At 32.8% G+C, this 15,674-nt stretch overlaps 1 protein-coding gene across 43 annotated transcripts in view; it reads right to left on the bottom strand.

Moving 5' to 3' along the window:
• Positions 1-15,674, bottom strand: part of Adgrl3 (adhesion G protein-coupled receptor L3) — a 1,316,738-nt gene that overhangs the window by 1,144,908 nt on the left and 156,156 nt on the right. For all 43 annotated transcript variants that reach the window (XM_074042162.1, XM_074042151.1, XM_074042155.1 and 40 more), the window contains exon 2: positions 11,128-11,193. The gene's annotated coding sequence lies outside the window, so the exon portion shown is untranslated. The remainder of the gene's footprint in view (positions 1-11,127; positions 11,194-15,674) is intronic.

Below are 15,674 nucleotides of genomic sequence, written 5' to 3' on the forward strand. Positions count from 1 at the left end.
AGACACTTTCAAATCACAGCTCTGGGGAAGAGGTGGGTTCTGAAATTGTCTGTAAAAGCAGGACCTCACAAGGTCAGGCTGCATATTCACTCATTTCCCTTCTGAGCATCTTCTTGACTAAGAGGTTTTAATGCTGATCTGGACATGGCAATGGAGGGTATCACAGCATTGGTTGCATTCTTCCTGCTCATTAACTTCTTTTTCTGCAGAAGCACAACTTTCTAGGATGACCATGAAAATCACTTGAAATCCAGAAATATTTATGGCATGAACAAGTGAAAATGTTTTTAAAATAGGAAAAAGAAAGAAGCTGTTTTATTAGGCAAGGAGAAAAAAAAGTTCCTTGTCTAAAATTCCTAATTTTATATAATTTTATAACTGTAAATGATGTAAAAATTTGATATTTTCTATATACATGAATTCCAGAAACTGAATTATTATTGCTCTTGTTTTGTGTTTTGTTTTATATCATTAATTAATATGGTTATGATATTAGAAAATTAATATTAAGATATAAAACTTTACTGAAACAGTCTCATTATTAGTGAGAATCATAATCCCATTACCCTTACTAGATTAACAGATTATTTAAAACATATGAAAATTTGCTTCAATGTACTAGAGCATAGTGGATGTTCAGTAAATGTCACTTAAATATGAATTTTAATGTGAGAGGTACCAAAAAGACTAATTAAAGCACTACACAAACATATATTATTAGTGTCAATCTACAAATAATTGTATTTGTTGGAAAAGAAGTAAACATACAGTCAGTTTACAGTAATGACATCATACATTCATAGTAACTACAATAAAGATTTGCCTCCTGGATGAATTAAACGTGGATATGACAAAAAAGGCAGTGACTAGGAAAGTCACAATTGCACTGTTCACTGTCACTTTTACCTAGAATATATGATATGATATACTGTAAGAGATCAAGGCCCTCAAAGAGAGAAAATGGCCGGACTCAGTTTGACTCAGCTGAGTTTGCATTATTTCATCCAGTGTTACATAAAAATGGAATCTCTCTTTCTAGAGTAACATTAGCATATCTGCTATGTAATCCGATATGTATATTCTCATGAAAGCATTTTAAAAAAACCATTTTGGCTGACTTAAGGCATTATCAAAAAGAAGAAATAGTTCCCTTTTTTCTTTAAAAGAAAACATAAGACAGAATAAAGCAAAGGTATTAGAAATAATCTGAACAACCTTTATTCAGAGATTACTCTTTTAGAAACTATACATACAGCAAACATTTCATATTTTCTAGCTCTAGTCCTATAAAGGGAGAAAAAAAACTAAACTTTTTTTCTAACTTTAAACTTTGTTAAAAGTTCCCATTCTGCTTTAGCTAAAGCTGAACAGAATTCTGTCATTGAATGATATGAATATAGAGGAAATATGTCAAGCATTTGAGTGAAAGTCACACTGTGGATAGCCATTTCACAAATAATTCTTTTCTGTCCTTAGTCAAGGTAGGCTGTAATAACTGCAACTAGAAAATGATGTCCACTCAGGTGTGGTTTTGAACTCATGCTCTCATAACTGTAAAATGCACTGTCTGGTTTGGTGGACAATCCGTTAGCTTGTTATTCCTTCTCTGCCCATTGGCAACAACACTCTGTTAGCACTATGTGCTCTCTTCAGAAGACAAACTAATAAACCTATTACTGTTACTCTTTCTACACTAAAAGTTGAGCTCTTCCCTTCCATATCAATGCTTTTAAATTGTTTTATATTAAATTTTCCTGGAACTTCATTCCAGTTAAAACATTTGCAGATATATCATCATTTTCTGATTTTATTCTAATGTGTCACAACTGGTTACTTTTTAAATGAAAGCTTAATTTTTGTGGTTATTTGAAAAATTGATTAACACACTATAACCCTCATATTTTTATTATATTTATGGTGTAGAATTAACAATATAATAGTATGTTTTCATTACAGCTAAAAATATTCCAGCAGAGAGAGAAAGCACCAGAAATAACATAGAATAGAATAAAGCAGAGTTAGTAGGAATGATCTGTATAACCTTTGACCAGAGATAACTTTTTAGAAGCAATATATGCAACAAGGTTTCAGTGCTCTAGTCCTAAAAGCAATTATTTTCAAAGGTAATGCCATAGGAAAGTATAGCTATGATATTTAGTGATACTGGAATAATGATAAGAGGCACTCATTGTCCTCGGATATTTCTACTATACCCAGAATATCACACTCTTATTTTCTGCTACTTTTAACTGAATTCTCTAGAAACTGATATTCCAAAAAATATTGCTAATGCAGTGCATTTCTTCATTGATGACATTAAGTTGAAATGAAAAATAATCTATTAAAAACTTCATTTGTGGAATAATTAATAACAGACTTCATTTAGGGCTAAGAACACTGATACACAAGAATTATGTGCATACGAAAATGTAAGTTTCTTCATTCAGATCTTGCAATGGTAAGTTTACATGATTATATAGTTATTATCACCAAGTTTTATGAAAATCTAGCCATTCACAATTTTTGGCAACAAAGCCAATAAACAACTGCTTGCTTCCATTATACTTGTAAGAGGCAATTTGGGAAGCTACTCCCAGGAATTAAATTTTGTAGATAAACATTTTAGCTAATTACATTATTGTTCTCAGAACATTGAAGGCAGCAGTAGGCCAAATCAAGAAATCCAATTTCTTTATTTCTTTTTTGAAGCAATTTAAATTCTCTTCTACTAACACATGTTAGGAATCAAGAAAAAGGCATACATTGTTTTTTGGAAAGACAAGAAAGAAGTGGAAAAAATTCAGTAGAATTTACAAATGTTTAAAGGAGAAAAAGGTTGGTTCTACGGGCTGAACAATTTCTGTTTCTATGGTTTATGCAAACATGCAGTAAAGGCTGGTCATCACCAAACCTTTCACCAGTACTGAGAGTGCTGGTATTGTGAACATTCCATAGATACTAATTCTGTCAGTATGGCCATCCATTCCAGGTTATTTTGCCTGATAATTTTATCCCATCTTTAATGCATTTATCACATTCCCAACAACACATCATAATATTACACCTGTAATTAAGTCCCTACTAAGTATATACTACCAAAATTGTCACCTTAATATGTTCTTAAATTTCCTTTTAGGTTTTTTTCCCCAGTATTCTGCCATCATTCAGGAGAATGTACTTCCTCTAACTCAGATCCAATGCAACTAGGAAAATAGTCTGTTCTCACCATGATCATTTTCTCAGAATGTCGATGCTGTATTCTCCAACAGTAAAATATTTTACAGATGTTATCAATTCCGAAGGCTCTCATTGAAATTTACTCCCTTGTCCTCAGGTTTCTATTAGAGCACCTGGCACAGCATCATACAGTCATACATCCCCCACCAAACTACTGCCTCCAAATCAAGATAGCATTATTAATCATGCATACTCAACAGACACTAATATCATATGCACTAAATAAATAGTTTCAGTAAATTAAAATTAATGTTCAATTTTTCATTAGTCTCCAAGGTTTTTAATGTCCCTTAGTGTTCAGAAGATGATACTTAATGAAGCAGTAGTTATTTGTAACTAAGCTAATATAATCAAAAGTGATATTTTCATCAGTCTCCATTAGTCTATGAGGTTGAAATTGTTTTTTATAAATACATATTCTTTCTGAAAAAAAGGAGAATTTATTATGCAGTATGTGTTTCGTAATTAAGGAAAGGCAGTAGCCTCATCCTAAAAAAATATTGACATTAAAAACTCTGGAAAAATTCAGAAACTATTAATTCTCAATGAAATTATATAATAATAAAAAATGGGGACAAGAGTTTACAGTTCCTCAGGTGTGAGTAATCTCATTTACATCTATGATTTTTAAAATATTAAAATTTGAAAATCATCAGAAAAATTAATGATTCTGTAATATTCAAGTTTTCTGGAATACTTAGCAGATTTTTTGAGCACTAGAATTGTTTTTTAAATTGTAAATGTTTTAGTAATCTTTTTTAATTTACATATCTTTGACTTATGCCAGAATTTGGTCAACATATGCACACTTTTTCTTCTCAATGACCCAAGATCATCACAGAATTGCAACATCCTATTTTTTAGAGGAAGAGGTCCTTTATGGATAATCTAATGCTACCCTCACTAATTGGACAAATGAGAATACTCCAACCCAGAGAGATTATGTGATGTGCCCTGGGTCTCACAGCAAGGTAATGGCAAGACAAGGCCCTGAGTGAAGGTAACCTACTCCAGGGTTCTCCCTAACAGGAGCCACATTTGTGAATTACCTATAACTCAGCGTCTCTTAGATACATGGAGAAACACAGCTCTGAAGTCTAGTGATTGGAACCTGCTATATGAATGAATTTTAACAATGATTTGGGATTTGCTTGGTCCCTATTCCCAACATCCAATGTAAGACTGATGTTTAGTTTTTGCATGATCACATTTTATCCCACCTTTAATGCATTTCTCACACTCCCAAGATATCTTCCTTTTTGAAACAATACCACAGGAATATTTGTTTGATTAAGTCTCTTCTATTTATAACATAAAAAGTTCCTCTTAGTAGGTCCTCAAATTTTTCTTTGTTTTTGTTCCCCCTATTTATCTATCATCATTCAAGAAAATCATATTCCTTCCCAAATAGATTAAACAGAGCCAGAAAATTCAATTCTTTTAAATTTTGATGATTTTAATCTGTGGGGTCTTATATTAACTAATTTATTAGAACATATTATAAAATATTTTCTCAGCAAAGATCACTTCTTTGCAAAAAGCACTTGACACGAGCATTAGTTTGAATAAACAGGTGAACATGGAATCCAGAACAACAAAAAAAATGCTGTTATGACATTGTTTTCAAGGTTAATTGTTTTGGCGTGAATTACTATAAGACACAGACACTCATAAACAAAAGTAAAAAATGCTTTGGAAGGAGAAATCATAAAGGTAGCATTTTCCACTTGGATGATATACTAGTCCTACCTAAATTCAGAAACCCATAAAGGCAGATGTTGCTATAGTCAGGCTGTGTTAAAAAATTTAAATCCAGCATTTAATTTAAATTTTTAAAAAATTTAAAATCCAGCATTTGAATAAGATAATTTCTCTGCATAACACCAATTTTATAACAATGAAACCTGAAATAGAAATGGATTGGAAATAGGAACAAAAACCGGTCTCAGACAAAAAACTTGGAAATAACAAAAAATCAATATATACACTCAACATATGACCTGGGTACTTACCCTAGAAAGATGAAAATGTAGGCATTTGCATGTGCACACACACACACTCCACATGTATAGTTACAACAACTTTATTTACAATCTTCAATAATCAGAAACAACCCACATTCTCTTTAGTAGATGGACAGAGAAATGAACTGTGGTACATTCGTGCAATGGCACACTAGGACCGATAAAAAAGGAATAGACACACTCAAAAACAATGCATCTCAAAGTCATTATGCTGAGTGAATGCGGTCAGTCTAAAAAGACTACATTTGCAATTTGTTTATAAGGCCTTCTGAAAAAAAATTAAAAATATAGGAAAAAAACTAAGACTGTGATTGCTAGGAGTTAAAGGCAGAGACAAGCTATGACTAAAAGGCAGTAGCAGGAAGGGATTTTTGGGATGAAACTGTTTAGTATTCTAATTGTGGTGATAATTAAATAACTCTATACAGGTCATAACTTTCATAGAATTTTACAAAGAAGAGGAAATATATTAACAAAAATTATAAGCATAAATAATAGACAACAGTTATGGTACCATGGGTATATACATAAGTTAAAACTTATCAAACATTTAAATGCATAATTTTAAATGTATGTGCTTAATGAAAAATTTAAATAAGTATACTCAATAAAAAAAATGAAGAAATGCCCCTTACAAGAAAAATATAGCCAATAATGCACTATTTTTAACTTATGACACAAAAAAAGCACTGTATAAATATTAATAGCTCAGAACAGATCTCACTCTGTTCAGTATGGCATCCCTAATTCATGCAGAAACGAGCAGTCTTTTTCTGAATCATTGTGATTTTTTTCTGTGCCAGGGCTTTCAGGCAGAGAACAGTTTAAATAAAGAAGATCTGACCCGGGTCAAGAATCACAACATTAAAGTCTGGTCGGGCTGCTGTTAGAAGAATAAGAGATAATTGAAAATTAGGATCACAATGAATACAGAATATGCACTAATTTTATAATATAAAACTTAATAGTAAACATTTATTTTAAAAGGATTCAGTTTCGTCATTTTAAACAAGTTTTAACACAATGTTCAGAGAAAAAAGCTGTATACACCAAGAACACTAATACTAAATAATTACCTAAGACTTCATTAACCTTTATAAAAAATTATGTTGATATGAGCTATCTTATTGTTTTGATGAATACAAAGTATTTGTGTTGTTTTGTGTATCTTCCCTTTCTGTTCACTGCTGCATGTTCTGTGGAGTAGGGAGTGGCTGATAATTTTAGTTGCACTCAACTGACTGGCACCATCATTCGAATGTCAGACTTATCTTTATGCAGATTTCCAAAGGTTACCATTTATGCATGCAAATTCTGAAGGGCACTAACTATACAGCTGACAGATTGTGACAGCCACTATACCTTCAAGAATGGAAAAAGTAGCAATGACTGTCTGAATAATTTATGTGCTGTTGCTCTGCCCATGGCCAGTTTTTACATACTGTACTTTCTCACTGAGGCTTTGAAATTAATTGGAAAATGTAATTTCAGAGCAAATCAAATTTTAAAAAATTTCCATCATCTATCAACAAAGTAGTAAAAAAATAAAATAGCTAATGACCTTCAGATGAAGGTCTTATAGTCATTGAAATCACTCATATCTAGCAATGAAAAGTAACATCAACTCTGAATATTATTACTCTAACAACACAAATATTAGCAGTTCTATAAAACATTACTTCTGCAAATTTATATATATATTATATACAAATAAAGTTTATTTGTGCTGCATCTAAATAGAATACATAAATTATATAATATATAAGAAATTATGTACATATTTATATATAAACTAGACATTATAAATTCATATAAATAAATTACAATGCATATTTAAATATGTACATATTTAAAGAAACGAAAGTATGCTGCCTACACAGCTCAGTTAATGGAACCCCACCAACAGCATTGTCGGTTTCAAACCTGAGACCCATCTCTGTTTTCAACTTTTCTCTAATCACTGAAGTGCAATCAGTCACCAAGAATCTGTCCATTTTGCCTTGTAAACATCCTCAAAGGCATTACCACCACTCAGTTCCAACTGTCTGTTTGAAGTGAATCTTCATTAGACCTCAACTGAGTATTTCCCAGATAATTCACTTCTCTCTAGTCACATACTCACCTATAATATTTTCAGTTAACTTTCTACTACATGAATTCATGAGCAAGGCCAGTGGTAATATAAAAAATCCATAAAAAGAGAACTAATAGAAAGAAGGAATAAACAAAATGATGTATAATGTGATATGTGTTCTAGAGAAAAATAAAGCAATTGGACAGTTTCAATTTTCAACAGCAGGCACAGGGAAAGGATGCCACTAGAAGAGGCTATCTCAAGTCTAGGAAACAACACATGTGAAGAACTGAGGAGATGATTGAGAGAGGAACTAAAAAGCTAAGCTTAGGCAGAGCTGTCTAGTGACTGGCAATGAAACCAGGACAGCTCCACAGGCAGTGAAGATGAGCAATCGGAGGTGGCTGTGCACTGAACACAGTGCCTCAAAGAAAACAGGTGTTTCTCGTGCAGGTGGGAGGTGACTGTGATTTGGATGAAGGTAGGAGCCTAGGAGGTTCTCACAGGTAGTCAGACAGAATATGCTGATAGGTATGCCACATGTGAGAAAGAATTTAAGAATTACTCCAAGAATTTGCCTAGGAATTGGAGGAGTGGAACCATCAATGGAAACTTTTTCCAGAATGACGTTACTGAACAAGCTTTAATACTTTGAAAACTTTGGTTTGGTGCTTTGTGTATAAGCACATTTAAAAAGGTCATTTACTATGGAAAGTAAACTTCCAGCACATCTTTCCTCTTGAGGTTCAAAAATGCTAGTTCATTTTACAGACATTTACGTAGTGCTTAGGATATCCCTAGCTATATTCTAAATGCCATATGGTAACATATGTTATTAATCCCATGTTACACGTAAAGAAATTGAAACACTGAGAGGGCATGTAACACACACAAGGTCATATATAAAGACTATTTTCAAACCATGAGCTCTTAACGGTACTTTTTCTCAGTTGTTGTTATTTCGTATTTTATTATTGAAGCAGAATCTACAGGTCTCTGGGGCTGAGAGTGGAGAAGAGAGGGATAGACGGCAAAGGGGCATGAGGGAAATTTTGGGGGTGATGTAAGCTCTGTATGTTGATTTTGGTGACACTTATAAAAACTGATGTGTTTTGCAAGTAAAACTAAACATTAAAAAGAAAGAGATTGCCATATAAAATACATATCAATAAATCCAACCTTAAAAAAACACAATCTAGCAGATACCATAAATTAACTAACATATGTTGGATACTGAAATATATATTCATATTTTGTCCAAATGCAAAGAGATTTTTCTTGTACTACGTACATTGTTCTTATACTTGTTTTTAATGATTAAAGCAAGGCTTTTTTAGTCGTCTTCTGACAGCATTTTCTGACATAATAACACATTTTTAATTGCTCCCATATAATTTTTCAAATGTGATTTCAGCCATTTTTACCACAGTGGGAAGAGTGAGGGTTTCTCCAATGACTTTATCCTTTCCCTGTGGGAAATCTGATATAATACATCTAAACATTTATCATAAATGTTAGTGAGAATTTGAAAATTGCTACATTCAACATGACTTTTAACAACATGCTAGATCCATCATGACCACTGAAAAAATGAGACAGGTATTTGAGAACATTATGCTAAGTGAAATAGCATATCCAAAAGGTGGAGCACTATATAATTCCATTTATGTGACAGAGAGAAAATATGTTATGTTACTGGTTGCCATGAGATGGGGTCTAGGAGGAATGGGATACAAGACTTCTTATTAGAGAAATACTCTGTAATTTGACAGTAGTGATAGTTAACAACTGGACAATGGATTAAATACCACTAAAATGTATACTTTAAAAGGGTCAATTTATCATATATAAATTATTTCTAAATGAAAGAACAAGGAAATAAACACCATGAACCATTCAACATGGTAAAGTCTGCATGATTCCTTCAGAAACTTCATATATGGGGCCTGTTGTGATCATTAAAGTCAATATTATTGTCTTAATAATGTTCTTAAATTTCATAATGAAAATATATATCAGAAAGGTTCTGAATTTTACTGCCACACACCTATGGATATCTTCATCACTCTCACGACCTCTAGGCTACAAAACTTAGACTTTCTTTTGGCAAAGATGTATTTCATGGGCTTCCAAACCTGCTTCACCCAACTCATCTCCTAACACGGTCTTAACACACAGGTGACCCTTCTGCTCCATTGAAAACAGCAGCCTTTCAATGGTCATTCTGTGCTCTTTCACAAAACAGGCTGTGGGCCTCACACCTTGATAGCTCTTGGTGAACTTCACAGGTTCTGGGATCTTTCAAGAGCCTCCAGGAAAGTGATTTGCACCCATCTTTTTTTCTGCAGCACTTAGTCAAGTGCTCTTTCAAAAGGTGCACAAGGGTGTCACCCATCACCTTTCCCATCACCTTTTAAAATCTTTGCAGTAAGTGCAGCTAAGCCTTGCTTGGTTTAATTAAAAAAAAAAAAAGAATGAGCTTATTTTACTAATTTAATTATTTTTTTCACTAACAGTAAATACCAAACAAATCATATCATTTTCAACTTTGAAGAACTTCTGTAAAATTTAGATGTGAAGATAATAAGCCAATAAATACAAATGAGAAACTTGACCATATCTATGTTCTGAGAAATGAGAATAATATTGTTTGTGTTTGCAAATGAGGTGATAACAAAACAGGGACAAAGAAATTTACAATATTTAAAAGACAAAGGACCAAGTGAAAAATTTACCATCTACAAAAGGCAAGTGCAAGATATTAATAGTCTTATGTCTCTTAATATTTTTAAAGAGAAAAATACAGAATCATTGTATATAGATTGATAGTAGTTTATAATACATACCAATTGTATAACCTTCTAAAATTCAATGATCGGAAATCATTGTAATGGTAGCAATAAGTTGGTATCTCTGATTTTAGGCTGCATATTTACATTAATATTCACTCTAGAAATTACAAAGTCATTTTACAGAAATTAATTTTCAATAAATGCAAGAGAGGACTTGGGCATATTGGGGTGCACCTATAATCCCATCACTCAGGAGCTGAGGCAGAGGTCCCAGGATAGCCTAGGCTACACCCTGATTCAAACAAACAGCAAAAACACAAAACCAAAGAAGAGGAAATTCCAGTTTCATTATTGATTAATATGAAAGCCTCTTTTATCTCCTATGATTTCCTACGGAAAATACGAACTGGCCTAAAGTTAAACTCTTTGAAATCTTTCATGCCATAGTCCATAAATATATCTGTGATAAACAGAAAGATCAGTTTTGAAAATAATCTGCTTTATATTAAACATCTTGCTGCAATAATGTGACTACATTTTATCTACAAATATTAAAATTCATAAATATGGATATGAAAATGAGAGTAAATAAAATTTAAAAAATAAAATTCATACATTGTGTTAGTGCCCATACATCAAGTAAAAAAAACTTAGCATAATTATTTCATATTGGTTGGAAAATAATACAACATAATCGTCTTTTGAAATCGGGAGAGTGTTACTAAAACTCTTTTAGCCCTTTTATTTTCATGTACCTCGAATATGTTTCCTCACAATGGCAAATATGTTCAACTACAATTTGTTCAGAAAGTAAGTGAATTTATTTCCAGAAATATGAGAAATGTCAATTGATTTTTCAAAAATTTATAAAATTCAATTATAAAGTATGCTGTACTTTCAATATGATAAAAAATTCATAAAAACATATAGGTTGAATAGAATTACAGTAAATACATTTTGTAAATATGAACAGTCATGATTGATGATAATAATCAAGTACCTTAATTTGCTCCTCAATTGCTAAAAATCCATGGTTTTCTCTTCTGATTTATTGAATTAAACATTTCTGTAAAAAAAGAAAAGAAAAGATGCAATTAGATGAGAAAAAAATTGCATTTTCTAATTATGACTGTAAAACTATTTAAGTATTTCTTATTGGTTGACAAGTTTTTTTTTTTTTTTCCCCCAAAGTGCTTGTAGGTATCGCAGTAGACTATGGTACAAAAGAGACAATTCCAGATTCATGAGACACATCTTCTTAACCCAAGGTCACTGGGAATGCTGGGGAATTTCCTGGTGTATATTTTAAATATTCTCGTAATTAAAAGACATTATTAAGTATTTATTCTTGATTCTGGAGATTCCCAAGAACTAATGCCTGGCTTCTTATACGAAGCATAAGATCTTTTACCACTGCAAAACTGCTATGGGAAAACCCTGAGAAACAGGCAAGTTTATCTTGCTACATATATAATTGCACACATATGCCTACGTATACATCATAGACTATGGTTAAAAATACTCTAACTCAATTTTTTAAAAAACTAGAAAGGCACACATTAAATATGTTAATTAAGCCATTAATAAAAGGATTGTTTTCATTTTCTTTAAATTGTCATAATATTTTTCTATTTCTTTTATTATTAAATGAACTACCAACATGCCAGGCTTTTAATGAAGAAAATAACTACTGTCCGTCAAAGTATATTCTTTGGGATTTTAAGAATCTCTAATAGCACTGCAACTGGCAATGTCAAGTTTTGAACTTTCTAGTGAGTTTATTTAAAAGTTTAGCACAGTCAATACTTCTTTAATTACTCAGATATTTAGGATTTATTATTATATTATTATACTTATAATACTATTGCTGTAAGAGTATGTTGCTTTAATAGCATGTTGCTATACTAGTATAACTGTATACATGCCAGAACAGTGACAAATCTATTATCTATTTTAGCGTCTGTCCCCAAATTGATAAGGAATTAAATATGGTGCAGAAAACCAATAGCATAAAACTGAAATGGAGTTTTCCTTCAAAAAAAAATCAGTATTGAAAAAATCAGATATACTATAATATAATATGGAAACAAATTAGTGGAAACTATTCACTGATGAAAGTACTATATTTTGTTTGAGAATTTTAAACTATTAAAGCAACAGAATTTACTGTTTTTGTTTTAATAAGTACGCCCACTCCTATTTGGTCAATCATCAAGACTTTATACTACAAGAGCAATGGAAGTCCATGTGTGAATAGCATGTTTGACTACTTGGACAGGCAACTAAACAAATTTGTAAATCAACTGCTTGAATTTCACAGAGCAGCAACTCCTTCAACAAATCAAGCATGTCCTTTCAATACTATCTGACTGTTTGCATGAGTTACTTTTTCTCTTGTTTTTGAAGAACAGGCAAATGCCATCATGAAAATGTTTTATATATTGAAGAATCATGGGTAAAGACAGTACAGATTTGCCTACAAATATCTCTCTTAGATCTCTTTTCTCTCATCTGGAAAATCCATTCTGACATCCTAGAATGACTAATGCCTCAAAGCTCTCTCAGACTCACCATAGGCAGGACCAATCATGATTCCTGGTTCCCCCATACCTCTGCAAATTTCTTTATTTAGCTTAGCTCTATAGTGTAATAACAACTGCTTAAGAAAAGAAACTCCAACTTGCATCATTTCTCACTAAAGGATCAAAAACCTAGCAAGGCCTCAGAAATGCTCGTTGGAGGTACCTGATGCAGGAGCTAAAGTACTCAAGTATTCTCAGATACTCTGGAGGTAGAGATCATGAGGGTTGCGGTTCAAAGCCAGACCGGGCAAAAGTTAGCAAGAATCCATTTCAACAAATAAGTAGAGTGTGTCAGCACATGGTGTAGCAGCAGCTACCTGGGATGTACAGGTAGAAGGATAGAGGTCGAAGAACAGACCTGCCTAGAAAGCAGGTCTAGAAAGCCCTGAATTCAAACCTCAATCTCAAAAAAGAAATGCTGATTGAGTAAACATAGTATTTATTTTCATATATTAAAAAAATAAGAAGGTAGTTATTGGCAATTGCCTGTAACTGTCTATATTGGTCTCATATAAATTAGTACCAAAGCCAAACTGCATCATGTGTCTTTGAATTTGTTCTCAATATATCTACATTTATAGTTCCTGTTTCTCTCTCTCTCTCTCTCTCTCTCTCTCTGTGTGTGTGTTTGTGCACATGTGTGTGTGTGTGTGTGTGTGTGTACATTAGAAGAATCTTCAGGTTACAGATTGGCTATTTAACGTCTCAGTGCTTCAGTCATTTACAGCTACTTAAGGCATTGAGCAAGCAGCTCAGAGCAGGGAGAAGTTTTCTAGAGCCACTTAGACTCCTACTGAGAAGGGCAGGAGTGAGTGAAGCCCAGGAAAAGAAAAGGGGAGTACAAAGGTGACTAAAAGAAAACAGAAGGACAGAGGATGGTAGCCATCAAACGATACTGTTCTACCGACACAAAGTAAAAGGTTAAATTTCTTTTAATAAACTTGATCTAAAAGGGATTTTTTAAAAGCAGTTATTAGAAATATTTTTGAGCTTGTGACTACTTAGAAGGCAAACGCTTGTGAAAGACTTAAATATTTGGTATGTTTTGGATGATAGTAAATGCATTCAAGCATCTATTTTCATTACTTTATAGTTTTTAGGTCTGAAAGTGACCTAAAACCAATGCTCCAGAAATTATTGCATTCATTGGAGGGCTTATGAATTAAATGAAAATATTTTGAGTCTTAATGACTAGACTCCTTTAATTAAAAATTAAAAGTGAAATTAACTTATGCTTTAGATCAAACTTTATAAAGCAATCACATATAAAAGATACCAAAAATGGAATGTGAAATAAAGTAAGGTTCAGTTCACCAATTAAACAACAGGAACACATAATACATCTTAGTGCCCTAATTTTGAGATAGTAAGTTTAGAAAGTGGAGAGATTGTCTTCACTCATCAATATTTATTCTTCCAGGTACTTCTCTAAGTGGTAAACATTGAGGAGTGAACAGAAGAAAGGAAACCAGCACTCAGAGGTTATGTCCAGTCCACTCCAGCTGGGGAGCAGACAAAGAGAGATGGAGAACATGTGTCTGATACACACACCTACATTTTATATATTTGTAAAATGTATTCTATGCTATTCTATAATACACACATATTAAATATTCATATATAAAGTTCTTACTACACGGCAGTAAAAATCCTCCAAAGTTTTCAGAAGTATTATCAATATTATACACTAATATGCTAAGAAACTGGGTGGCAAAGCCTGAATTGGACTATAAGAAGTCCAAATTCAGAAACTATACCCTCAAACTTCTCAACATAGCCTTATATTTACTAATACTGCCCATATTTGTTAAGAAGATGTTTGCAAATGAAGAGAAATTAAGCTTCCTTAAGTATTGTTTTTTCAGAAAATCATCACCTCAGTTTCATGATACTTATTACAATTAGAACACATCTTCACATCTGAAGTTTATATATCAAGAAAACTCAATAAAAACTAGTGTGAAATTAAGATGAAAAGGTTTTATTTTCTTAGTTCAAGTGATGTAATTCCAAAATTATGTGACATAACTTACTGAACTATCCCGTAAAGATCTGTGAGACAATGAAGAAGATTAAACATGTTCTAAAAATAATACTCTGTTGTTATTATGAGATGGTTGGTAGCCTAAGATGTTGGGTTGGACTCAGGCCCTCCATATGCTAACCACATGCTTTACCAAGGAGCAACCCCACCCCCCAGAGTGATACTTTTAAAAAGGTCACTGACAATTGAAAGGAAAAAAAAAATATATGAACTTTTTACAGGGAAGTACTTTTTACTTGTGAGATTTACTCCTTAAATCAATTTTACAACTAGATATAGTTAAATGTTACGTGCTATAATTTTATTATCTGTAGAAGCAAATGTGAGACCCTGGGTTCGAACCCCAGGGTTTTGCATAAAACAAAAAAACAACAAAAAAATGCCTTCAATACTCAACCCGCTAAACACTGCATAGCTTAGCAACACAGTACTGCAGAGTACTAGTAATTTACTCTCAGGATTACATGTCTAACTGAAATCTGTAGCTCCTGCCTCTGTCTGGCATTTCAAGAGAATATTGTTACAGGTATCACTGGCCTGTTGGGAGCAGGAGGGGAAGGATCAAAATTCAGAAAATCAAAGTACAGCTTCTACCTAATACTACTCCCTTCCTTAGAATCATAAAGTCAAAAAGACACAAATCGGGCCTGGAGATGTGGCTCAAGCAGTAGGACACCTGCCTAGCAAGCATGAAGCCTTGAACTCAAGTCCCAGTATGGCTAAAAAAAATTCACAAATGGAACCATTGTAAGCCTGGGACTGTCTATAAGACCAACACTCTCATTACATCAGGTACCTGGCTAGAACACTGTACTTGAATGCTAGTAATTCCTCCAGGGGTCTGTTTTGGATGCATTTCTTTCAGCTATGAAGAAGATACGAAAAGCAAAGCTACAAGCTTTCATAACCACAGCCCCTCTT

Source organism: Castor canadensis, chromosome 9 (genome assembly GCF_047511655.1).
Source record: "Castor canadensis chromosome 9, mCasCan1.hap1v2, whole genome shotgun sequence".
NCBI lineage: Eukaryota > Metazoa > Chordata > Mammalia > Rodentia > Castoridae > Castor > Castor canadensis.